Below are 10,428 nucleotides of genomic sequence, written 5' to 3'. Positions count from 1 at the left end.
TTTGCCACGCGGATTGCGCTCAACAGCCGCGACTTCATGGTCTAGCTTGCGCTTTCGGGTGTTCCCCAAGTGGTTCCACTGGCTTTTGTCGAAGTGGCCGTTGCCATTAGCTTGCTTGTCGTGGTTGCGCTTGGGAAAGCGGTTATTCTCCTCGTCCTCCTGGGCATTCCACCGTGCCATCATGCACGCAACTCCACGGCAGTAGTTGGGCGAGTGAGCCCGAAGTTGTGGTATGTGTGCTTCGAGAAGAGCGCGTTCTGGAAGCAGCGGATGATGTCTTCATCGGTGAAGTTGCCGATGGTGGCACACATCTCGAAAAAACACCGTGTGTAGGACCTCAGGGTCTCGTTCATCTCTTGCTTCACCTAGGACAGGTCGTGGTGAGTGCCTTCCTGATCATGGATCCCTGGAAGTTGTCGATGAAGGCCCGCTTGAGGTCCTCCCATGAGTCGATGGAGTTTGGCTTGAGGCTTTCAAGCCACGTCAGGGGTGTGGACTCCAGAGACACCAGGAAGTAGAGAGCTTTGGTGGAGTTGGATCCCCCTGAAACTTCAGTAGCGACGGAGTAGCAACGAATCCACTAGCGCGGGTCTTGCTTACCATCATACTTCGGGATTCCGACTTGTGTGAAGTCCTTTGGATAGGACTTGTCGGTCATGCTGGTGGTGAAAGCGGGGAAACGGTCGTGTCGTCGTCGTCGTAGCACCTGCCGGTACGATCCCTTCGCCTTGCTTCAATAACACGCCACGTGTCACGGCCTTCGTTGATCTTCTTCCTGAGGTCGATCGTGGGAGCGTCATGGAGGTTGGCCTCGAGTGGATCTTGGCCTTGATGCCTTGCACCACGCTGGTTGTGAGTAGGTTGTTGTACTTCTTGTTCATTGTTGCCATGCGTGGACGGGTGGCCCTCGTTGCGCTGGCGGTCATCATTCCTCTAGCTTCCGAGGCCTCCTCCGGGGGAGCGACTGACTAGCTCGATATTACCATGGTGCTCAGACCTCAAGGGCTGATTCCGAGTGGAAGACACTGGAAGTTGCCCATCGAGTTGCACGAGCGCGCGCTGGGTCAGATAATGCGGCATTTGTATATGAGGATTGGGTGGGAGTTGTTGAGCTAAGATGGCTGCTTCTGCGATGGCGCCAATTGGTGTATGGTATTCCTAGTCTACGACTACTGTGAAAGCGTTGTTTAGGTCCGTTTGTTCATGGGCGCAATTCTGCTCATTGCGCCTACGTTGGGCGCGCTTGGCATTCTTTACTCACCAGATCCTTCGATGCTCCTCATCTTCATCCTGAGGAGCATCAGCTGTGGGCTCATCGGTTGAGATGTCCGCGAGTTGCTCGTTGTCATAGTGGGGGTCCAGCTCGTCGTCCTCTGCGTTGAGAAGGGAGGCCATGCAGACTTGGTGATCTAGCGAGTGGTTAGCCATACAGCTGTACTCGAGTAGCTCTGTGTTACTTTCACCTTCCGTGATGGAAGATAGAGTTCTACCCTCCTAGAAGGGTAGTTCCTGCATGAAGGCCAACAAGGCGGGACTCGTAATCGAGTAGTTCAGAGGGCTCAAAGCCCTTCCAGTACACGAAGTGTCCTTGCGGTGTTGATGTTATGGTTAACCTAGATGGCTGCCGGAAAAAGATTCGGTGTGGTCATCGGGTTGCGAGTGGTTTTCAAGGGCGGGAGCCGCCCAATGAGCGGTGGCTCCCTCATTTCCGAGTCCTTTTCGGGACAGGCTTGAAAGTGTAGTACTGCGTGGGGAGTATTCTTTGTTGGAGTCCGAGTAGATGTCGAAAACGCCCCCCCCCCCACAAGTAGTGGCTCCCACGCCCTTGATCTTGAGCAGCAGATCCAAATCCTCCTCCAAGTCGGAGAGGGATTTAGATCGTGAGGTCTTCTCAGGTAGGTTTGTATCCAACCTGACTAGATCTGGTGCGTCACAAGTGGAAACCACGTTGAAAACAAGCATATTTTCGATCTGTTGGGCCAGATCGAGAAACAACAGATCATCGAGGTTGTCGATGAACTTGTCGAGATCGCTGCTTAGAGTTGATGAAGAGGCCTTCGGCTCCTTGGAGTTGGCTAGGTGGCTGTTGAAGCCACCCAAACCATTGGCGACGCAGATCCAGGAGCCGAAGATGAAAGTTGTGCCCTCGTTGAGCATAGCGCTGATGAAGTCGAAGGGTGCCATCGAATTCTCTGTTGGATGCTCGATGAACACCCCTACCTGATGCGCCAGCTGTCGGTGTTTTTCTACCACGCCCACTGAGGGATATCCCCAAGGTGATGAGTTTGTAGGTAGGGTGTCGCCGAGATCAGAAACTCGAAGGTACAAAGGAACATAGGGTTTAGATAGGTTCGGGCCGCCGAGAGCGTAATACTCTACGTCCTGTGTAGTTTGTATTGCCTTTGATGGTGATCGGATGATCTCCTGGGTGATTCCCCCTGGAGGGGGTCCTGTCCGCCCTTATACAGCCTAGGGGGACAGGTTTACATGGAAGTCCTAGTCGGGTACAAGCCCAGGAGCCCCATGGGTCATGTCCCATCCCGTATCCTAGGAGAAGTACACCACGTGCACAGTCCCGTGTGCCCGGGTCTGACAGGGAGTGAGACCCCTTCAGTAAACTACAGGTAGTACTAGTTGAGAACTAGTAAATGGAGTAAACTGGAAGTATGTGAGCGATGCCCTTCAGTAAACTGCATGTAGTACTAGTCGAGAACTAGTAAACGGAGTAGTACTGGAACTGTGGGAACGATTCTCTTTAGTAAACTCGATGTAGTACTATTCAAGAACTAGTAAACAGAGTAGTACTGGAAGTATGGAAGCGAGGCCTCTTCAGTAAACTACACGTAGTACTAGTAAATGGAGTAGTGTATGGGAGCGAAGCCTCTTTAGTAAACTGCATGTAGTACTAGTTGAGAACTAGTAAACCGAGTAGTACTATTAGTGTGGGAGCGATGCCCTTCAGTAAAGTACATGTAGTACTAGTCGAGAACTAGTAAATGAAGTAGTACTGGAAGTATGGGAGCGATGCCCCTTCAATAAACTACACGTAGTACTAGTTGAGAACTAGTAAATGGAGTAGTACTGGAAGTGTGGAAGCGATGCCCCTTCAGTAAACTGCATGTAGTACTAGTCGAGAACTAGTAAACGGAGTAGTATTGGAAGTATGGGAGCGATGCCGTTTAGTAAACTGCACGTAGTACTAGTCGAGAACTAGTAAATGGAGTAGTACTGGAAGTGTTGGAGCGATCCCCTTCAATAAACTCCACGTAGTACTAGTCGAGAACTAGTAAATGAAGTAGTACTGGAAGTATGCGAGCGATGCGCCTTCAGTAAACCATGCTGCGCTGCAGTTGACAACTTGGGATACAAGTTAGCTAAGGGTGAAACTGGCATAGATGCTCGATATTCCAGGAGTTTGGGACCTCCTGGCCATCAGAGTACTGTAAGCCATATGACCCTGGTCTTGTAACCTTGAGCATGATGAAGGGTCCCTCCCATCACGAATTAAGCTTGTGCAGCCGGTTTCATCTTGGATGTGGCGAAGGACTAAATCTCCAACATTGAAAGATCTTGCTTGAACATTCTGGTCATGGTAACAACGGACGCCTTGTAGGTAGCAGGCCAACTGAAGCAAAACATTCCATCTGACTTCGTCTGCCGAGTCAAGTTCGAGATGTATTGCGTCATCAACCTCGCCTTCTTGGTACATCTCCAGTCGAGGAGATTGCCACATGACATCAGCCGGTAGTATTGCTTCGGACCCGTAGACGAGAAAGAAAGGTGATTGTCCTGTGGCCTTGCTTGATTGTGTGCGAAGCCCCCAGACTACTGACGAGATCTCATTGATCCATTTGCCTCCCTTTTTCGTGTTCTCATCGTGGAGTCTTTTCTTCAAACCATCCAGGATCATGCCATTGGTGAGCTCAACCTGACCATTGGCCTACGGGTGAGCTACTGAAACATACTTGACCTCGGTGACACTGCGCTCGCAGAAATCCCAAAACTGATGCGAGTGGAAATTGGATCCCAGATCCATCGTGATAGTGTTGGGAAAGTTGAATTGGTGCAAGATGTCGCAAATGAAGCTAACCACTTGATCTGCAGAGAGCTTTGTAATTGGCTTGTACTCGATCCACTTCGTGAACTTGTCGATGGCTACCAACACATGACTAAAACCCCTTAGCGCAGTTGTCAAGGGCCCTATCATGTCCAGGCCCCAACATGCAAACGACCATAAAGGTGGTATGGTAATAAGGTTGTGGGCTGGGTCGTGGGGCTGCTTGCTGAAGAACTGGCAGTTTTTATATCGGCGAACGAGTGCTTCAGCGTCTGCTAAAGCAGTTGGCCAGTAGAACCTGGATCTGAAGGCTTTCCCGACCAGTGTACGAGAAGCAGCATGGTTTTCGCATGCGCCTTCGTGTATCTCCTAGAGTATTTCTCTGCCTTCCTCCATGTGGACACACTTCATGATTATGCCTGATGCTGATCCATGCTTGTATAAGTTGTCCCCGACTAGAACATACCCTTTGCTATGCCTTAGGATGCGTGTGGCCTCAACGCTTTTTGGGTCAATGCCAGGACGTAGTTTGTGCTCCTTGATGAAGTCGAGAAAAGTCACCCGCCAGTCGATCTCGATCATCAAGACCTCTCGGTCATGTTCTATTAGACCCTGAGCGATGGTGCTTTGATCTGGTGTCTTGATGGATGGGTGATGCAACTTGTGGACGAAAACTCCCGGTCAGACACTAGCTTGATCGGAATCCAGTTTCTAGAGCACATCCGCTCCCACGTTATTGTCACGAATCACATGATGAATTTCCAAACCCGAGAACTTGTTCTCGAGCTTGCGTATTTCCACGACATACGCGTCCATGGTGTTCTTGTTGATATCTCACTCTTTGTTGACTTGTTGGATCACCAGTAGGGAGTCACCGTAAATAAGTAGTCACTTGATGCCCAGAGAGACTGCTAGGTGTAGCCCATGAAGTAATGCCTCGTACTCGGCTTCGTTGTTCGAGACCTCAAATAGTATTTGGAATACATATTCGAGTTGTTCTCCTATTGGACTGATGAAGAGTACTCCCACACCACCACCTCCGAGCTTGAGTGAGCTATCAAAGTACATCACCCAATGCTATAGCAGGTTGGCTGGGGCTTGCACTAGGTTTTCTGGCCATTCTGCCATAAAGTTGACTAGTGTCTGCGAATTGATGGCACTCCAGGGCTTGAAGTTGAGAGTAAGATCCCCCAGTTCCACTGTCCACTTGGAGATGCGCCCTGTGGCGTCCCGATTGTGGAGAATATCCGCCAATGGGAATTCAGTAACCATCGAGATGTTGTGTGCGTCAAAATAGTGGCGAAGTTTCTTGGAGGTGATGAGTATAGTGTAAAGTAGTTTCTGAATTGTTGGGTAATGAGCCTTGGATTCAAAAATAACTTCACTGACAAAGTAGGCTGGCTGCTACACACCGAAGGCATGGCCTTCCTCCTGGCGTTCCACCATGATTGCTGTGCTGATGACGTGAGTAGTCATGGCGATGTAGAGTAACAGGTTCTTACCTAGTTGTGGAGCCATCAAGATGGGGGGCCACTGCAGATGATGCTTAAGATGTTCCAGCGCCTGCTTTGCCTCCTCGATCCACTGGAACTTGTCATGTCATTTGAGCAATTTAAAGAAGGGTAATCCCTATTCTCCAAGTTGCGAGATAAACCTATTCAGGGCCGCCATACAGCATATGAGCTTCAGGACATCTTTGATTGTCCGTGGGGCATCCTAACTGTAATGGCGGTGATCTTCTCCGGTTCGCTTCAATTCCTCGGTGACTAATGATGAAACCGAGTAGTTTCCCTTATGGTATGCCGAAGACGCACTTGGTTCGGTTGAGCTTCCACCGGATCTTGCGTAAGTTGTTGAAGGTTTCCTTGAGATCAGGGATAAGCTCGTCGTGGACTCTGGTCTTGATGACCACGTCATCCATGTAGGCTTCAACATTGTGATGTAGCTGATCAGCAAGGTATAATTGGATAGCCCGCTGATAAGTGGCTCCTGCGTTCTTCAACCAGAAGGACATAGTTGTGTAGGCATATGCTCCAAAAGGGGTGATGACTACTGTCTTGATCTGGTCTTCTTTCTTGAGAGCAATCTGATGGTAACCCGAGTAGCAATCAAGGAAAGAGAGCAAGACGCAGCCAGTCGTAGAGTTAATGACTTGGTCGATGCGTGGGAGCGTGAAGGGATCCTTCGGGCAGTGTTTATTGAGATCAGTGTAATCCACACATGTCCTCCATTCATTATTATTCTTTTTCAGAACTACTACAGGGTTGGATAACCACTCGGGATGGTAAACTTCTTTAATGAAACCAGCCGCGAGTAGTTTTGCTAACTCCTTCTTGATCGCCTCCCTCTTGTTTGGGGTGAAGCGTCGTAGTCGCTGCTTCTTTGGAGTGGCTTTGGGGTCGACTTTTAGACGATGCTCAATTAACTCCTTGGGCACACCCGGCATATCTGCTGGTTTCCATGCGAATATGTCACGGTTGGCCCTAAGGAAGCTGATGAGCGCACTTTCCTATTTATCACTCAAGCCGCCTCCAATCAAAGTAGTCTTGGACGAGTCGCCTTCTTGCAGCTGGATGGCCTTGATGCCGACGTCACTAGGGTTAGGTTTTACCCTGGACTGGCTAGGCCTCTGATTGGGGATCTCCATCTCTGAGGCAATGAGCTTTTGCGCGGCCGCGAAGAGTTCCGTAGAAGGTTCTGGCACGTGTGATGTCGTGGCGTACTCCATCGTCTCTTGGTCACAGTCGTATGACTTCTTCAAGTCGGCACGAAATGTGAGTACACCTGTCTTGCCTGGCATCTTGAGTAGTAAGTAGACGTAGTAAGGTACGGTCATGAATTTGGCCAAAGCTGGTCCGCGGGTGCGTTTAAAGAAGAGAGCCGGGGATCTCAGGGGGGGGGGGGTGGGGGCGCCAGGGGAAGGCCGGCGAGGATCGCGGTGGGGATCCACCGGCTGTTGCGCGCGGCGTTGGGGGAGGAAGGAGGAAGAAGGGGCCGACAGGTGGGGTCGAGGTGGCAGAGAGGGAGAGAGAGCAGCTCGGTTTGCTGGGCCTGCTGGAACGGGCCGTGGGGTGATGGGGAGAGCGGGCCAAGCTGGGCCAAGCGCGGGGAGAAAAGGAGAAGAAAGGAAGAGAAGGTGGTCTGCAGGTTGGGCTGATGGGCTAGCTCGGGCTGGTTTGCTATTTTCTTTTCCAGATTTTCCTTTCTCTTTTCCTTTTTCAAACCAACTCAAATCTAGTTGAATTCAAATGAATTTTGAATTCAAATCCTATGCACTCATTTAAATAAAACCCATGCACCAGCATCAATGCACAAACATGTTGAACTAAAATAAGATTTTAATTCTTTATAAAATAAATTATAATTAGATGCAAGCTAAACAAAGAAAAACCTTAGAAACTTTATTAAAGCCAATTAAATTTATTATAAAATAAAAAATTTACATTAGGATGTTACAATACCTGTCTATGTGCTGCTGAAAAGCCAATTGTTGATGATTTGATACAAAACTTTGTTCTCCTTGTTCTTCTTAGGCTTATGAAAAGATTCCTCTAGATTCCCCTAGTTCGTGCTCTAGACTTTCAAACTTTTGTATTAGTCTAGGATTCCGGTTTTGTGATTGTTCGAAGATCGAGTCAAACTCGGTCCCTCTCTCTCCCCATCGCTTGATTGCATCCTACCTTAGTAGGTATAAAGCTAGTTATTCTTGGTATTCACAGCAAGTTAACTTTGGTTCGTCATCCTACTACTGCGAAGATTGGGCCATGCAAGAAGGTTCCTATCATGTGTTGGTTGGAGGTTGCTGATGATTAGCGTACATGTTTCTATAGTTAATGGTTCATTATTTGCACCGGTTGAAATATAAGGATGAAAGTCACACTTTCACGGTAAGGGGTGAAAAATACACCTTTTCCAACCCGTAAATAAGGTATGTCTGTGCCTTATATAATTTGAAATAGAGGATAGAGTAGCTAATAACTAGTTATGCAAAATAGTAGTAGCGGCGCACTAAGCTCTGGAAATTTGACAGCCGTCCCAGCCTGCTGCCGACAGGGACCAACGGCCGGTCTGCCCCAGCTGCCCCGCAGATACAGCAGTACCGGTCCTGTCTACCATACTAAAACCGCCACTTGTTCCTTCTCGCAGAACCTCTGAAACATATGGGACACATGTCTACGTGAGTTGTCAGCATAAACATTTACGAGGTAGTACATGAGCATCAAGCTGCAGGAGAGTACTCGCTGCGCGATAGATCTTCCGATGAGGCTGAATGCATTGGCTGAATTCAGTGGGCTACGTACCGTAGCTACCCGGCGGCTGGCAGCTGCGTGCAGACACTGCTAGTCTGCTACTCAGCTAGTGCGTATGTGTGTGCCTTGCTTGTTCTATATGCATCGATGCATTTGCTCCGAACAAAATGTACTTAGTACTAGTTCACTCATGTCGCATCAGAGATTATTGTCCCATGCATGGATCTACATATGGAACGGACTATTTCTCATATATGAAGTTTCTAAATTAGTTAATAAGAAACCATCACACATGTCGCATGTGATTAAAGATCAACTTTCTCGGCCGATAAATGTTGACAACTAGTACGACTGTGTTAGTTCCCGGCCGTGCTCCGAGATAAAGAAGCTAAATCTGCTGATTTTTAGATGCAATTAAGATTAGTTAGACTCGAGGATGCATGGGACCAACCGTACCGTAAGGAATGGCCGGGCATGTTGTCATGCATGCATTGATGCTCCCTGCAACTGGTTCAGGTAGGCTGAAAACTGGACGGAGCGTCCGGAATGCGTGTGTTACGTTATGTCCTATGAGGACGCGTGAGTCATGATAGGACCCGACCCAAGGTCAACGGTGAGCCATTTTGTTTGTACAACAGTTTCATTTCCTACTTTAACAACTTTTTTGTTGCTTATTATACTTTTACTGTATTTTGTTTCTACTTAGCCCATCGGGCATTATTCTTCTTAAGATAGCAATAGGCAGCTCTCTTGTCAGTTTCGTTTTAAAAACAACATCTTCATTTCTCTCACATATGAAATCTCCTAGAGCGCCATCCATGGTGGTATCCAACTTATGCTAAGAAACATGAAAAATATAAAACAATCTAAAAATATCAAAACATCCTTCTCCAATTAAATGGGTGCAAATGCATAAAACATACTGTTTTAAGAAAAAGGATAAACACTATAATTATTACTGCTGATGTTGTAATATCCAAATTTGTACAGTTCAAAAAATAGTACTAATAATCAAGGAAGCTCATGACGTTTACAGTAGGATCTATATCCAACAAGACACGTACATAAACGTACGTAAGTTGGCTGGAGTCTGGCCTGCTGCTGGATTCAAGCCCTTGGTAACGTTCGGTCGTTCACTGCTGTATAGTAAGGATATGCAGTTCAGCCAGTGCCACCATTTCCGATAAGGGATGGAGTGTGTACGTGAAATCGTATTTTTGGCCAAACTAGAGTTATTATCTGTCTCTGTTGAGTCTACTGTTCTGTTATTTCTAATGTCTAAACCATCTCAGATTCAAATATAGTCAGACCATGTTATTTGACACAGGGAATTCAAGAAACAACATAAGTAATATATGCCCCATCTAACGCATATCCCAATACTATTAGATGGATTGGATGACTATTATCAGAGGTTTCACGTAAGAAAATTGGATGACTGTTCATATGTCAGGTTGCTCTACAATAGTAATGGTTCTGATGGATAATTTCGTTTCGGTATAAAATAGACATCAGATGGATGTTATCATTTAGTTGTACATGTGAAAATGTCCAATCTGGCTAGCTAAGAATAGAATACTCCATGCCATGATGCCAAAGTATGTAAAAACTTGTATGATCATCTATGTGAACTTTAGCTTGACAAAAACTAGATTGCTCTACTTTAAGCTGTTATTATGCTTTTAAGTGTAACATTATAAACTAAATGATGGCATAAGATTAATCAACGTCTTGGGATTTTGTATGTTGGCCGAAGCACCCACTATCTCTTCAAATGCTGCAAGATTGAAATCCTGCTAACTGGAATACTCCCCTTATTCTTGAAAGAAAGAGATAACGGTTGCAATGTATCAGAATGATTTCGCGTAAACTATGGTCTATACCTCAAATTTAAATCAATGCAAACTCTTCTCTTACAATTGCTGTAACTAAGAACGAAGTTGGAGATGGGAGACAAATGGAAACCTATATTATTGAGGCCGGAGTTTGATATGAGAATTGTTTTATTAGGATTAAAACCAAACACATGGAGGTGAATAGTTCCCTTTATAAAGCACAGGCAAATAAGAACAAAACTCAATGGGCGCAAGGTTAGGAAATGGGAAGGGAAAAACAATGGGA

This window comes from Panicum hallii, chromosome 8 (genome assembly GCF_002211085.1).
Source record: "Panicum hallii strain FIL2 chromosome 8, PHallii_v3.1, whole genome shotgun sequence".
Lineage (NCBI taxonomy): Eukaryota > Viridiplantae > Streptophyta > Magnoliopsida > Poales > Poaceae > Panicum > Panicum hallii.
The sequence above is the reverse complement of the archived record's forward strand: the minus strand, read 5'-3'. Positions refer to the sequence as shown.